Source organism: Meles meles, chromosome 2 (assembly GCF_922984935.1).
Source record: "Meles meles chromosome 2, mMelMel3.1 paternal haplotype, whole genome shotgun sequence".
NCBI classification, from domain to species: domain Eukaryota; kingdom Metazoa; phylum Chordata; class Mammalia; order Carnivora; family Mustelidae; genus Meles; species Meles meles.
Window position 1 is genome coordinate 35663507 of NC_060067.1, and position 2316 is coordinate 35665822.

General features: G+C 41.8%; 1 pseudogene; it reads left to right on the forward strand.

Moving 5' to 3' along the window:
• The first annotated feature begins 294 nt into the window (after window positions 1-294).
• On the forward strand, window positions 295-1719 carry LOC123936714 (annotated as a pseudogene).
• The last annotated feature ends 597 nt before the right edge of the window (window positions 1720-2316 follow it).

Sequence of the window (2316 nt, forward strand, 5' to 3'; positions counted from 1 at the left end):
GCTCAGTCAGTAGAGCATGCGATTCTTGATCTTGGGGTGCTACATTCAGGCCCCACATTGGGTGTAAGCTTACTGGAAAACAAACAAACAAACAAGTAAATGAACTAAAATTAAATAAATAAATAAGATCGAAATGAGAAAGAATAAAGTTAAGAATCACCAAACCAATCTGAAGAGGAATAAAATGGAGGAACTTGTCCTCTGAAGACCTAATGCAAAGCCATAGTAATTAAGACAGTGTAGTCTCGAGGAACTTTCCAGAACACTCGGTGAGACGCGGAGGAGCGGTGGCTACCCCAGCTGTGCCCAGCAACGCGCTCCTTCCCGCTCCCCCACATCGGCCTCGGCCCTCTCACCGGCTGTAGAAAATGGTGAAAGAAACCACTTACTATGATGTTTTGGGGGTCAAACCCAATGCCACCCAAGAAGAACTGAAAAAGGCCTACAGGAAACTGGCCTTGAAGTACCACCCTGATAAGAATCCAAATGAAGGAGAGAAGTTTAAACAGATTTCTCAAGCTTATGAAGTACTCTCTGATGCAAAGAAAAGGGAATTATATGACAAAGGAGGTGAACAGGCAATTAAAGAAGGTGGAGCTGGTGGTGGTTTTGGCTCCCCCATGGACAACTTTGATATGTTTTTTTGGAGGAGGAGGAAGAATGCAGAGAGAAAGGAGAGGTAAAAATGTTGTGCATCAGCTCTCAGTAACCTTAGAAGATTTATACAATGGTGCAACAAGAAAACTAGCGCTGCAAAAGAATGTGATTTGCGATAAATGTGAAGGCCGAGGTGGTAAGAAAGGAGCAGTTGAGTGTTGTCCCAATTGTCGAGGTACTGGAATGCAAATAAGAATTCATCAGATAGGACCTGGCATGGTTCAGCAAATTCAGTCTGTGTGCATGGAGTGCCAGGGCCATGGGGAACGGATCAGTCCTAAAGATAGATGTAAAAGCTGCAATGGAAGGAAGATAGTTCGAGAGAAGAAGATTCTAGAAGTTCATATTGACAAAGGCATGAAAGATGGCCAGAAGATAACATTCCATGGTGAAGGAGACCAAGAACCAGGACTGGAACCAGGAGATATTATCATTGTTTTAGATCAGAAGGACCATGCTGTTTTTACTCAGCGAGGAGAAGACCTTTTCATGTGTATGGACATACAGCTGATTGAAGCACTGTGCGGTTTTCAAAAGCCAGTATCTACTCTTGACAACCGAACCATTGTCATCACCTCTCATCCAGGTCAAATTGTCAAGCATGGAGATATCAAGTGTGTGCTAAATGAAGGAATGCCAATTTATTGTAGACCATATGAGAAGGGTTGCCTCATCATCGAATTTAAGGTAAACTTTCCTGAGAATGGCTTTCTGTCTCCTGATAAACTCTCTTTGCTGGAAAAACTCCTACCTGAGAGGAAGGAAGTAGAAGAGACTGATGAAATGGACCAGGTAGAACTAGTGGACTTTGATCCAAATCAGGAAAGACGGCGCCATTACAATGGGGAAGCATATGAGGATGATGAACATCATCCCAGGGATGGTGTTCAGTGTCAGACCTCTTAATGGGGCCAGTGAATAACACTGCTGGCATTTTATGTGCAGTAGTGAATGAGTGAAGGACTATAATCATAGCTCACTACTTGCTATTGTTTTTGTTTTAATATTCAACTATAGTAGTGTTTTAAAAGTTAAATGAAGAATAAACTCAAATATAAAAGCTCAAAAAAAAAAAGACAGTGTAGTCTCAGTACAGAAATAAAATTAGAGCAATGAAACCTTCTCTATCCCTATGCTTTCCTGTTCATCCTTCAAGATACAGTAAGAATTATCACTGCCTCCAGGAAACCTCTGAATATCTGTACCCTCAAAATCTTGACTAGGTTCCATCTTGTGGTGCTTCCGTGATAGTTCCCTGAGAGCTACCACATTTACTCTAATATCTGCTTCCTCCGCTTACTATTAGGACAGAGATCATTACTCTTTTCCACTGTTGATCCTCAGCCTACCTGGCATTCCTTTAACGGAAGACTTGAAGTGTACTACCTTACAGGCAGCATGAAAACAGTGCTATCTACCCCACCCCAGCCGATCTCCGGCTACTGTTGACTTCCCATCCACTTTCCCTCATTTATTGAAGACGTTAGTGCTTTCAGCCACAGTCGTATTCTCAAAATGGCAGCCAATTTTCTGAATTTATTATCTACAAAGACAATCCATCCAAAGTTTTCTTTGCGGTTTCTTGACATCATCATCTTTCAATAGATTCACTCTACCTCAGCTTCTTACTTAGAGGGTCATGAAGTCTACCTTCAAAAT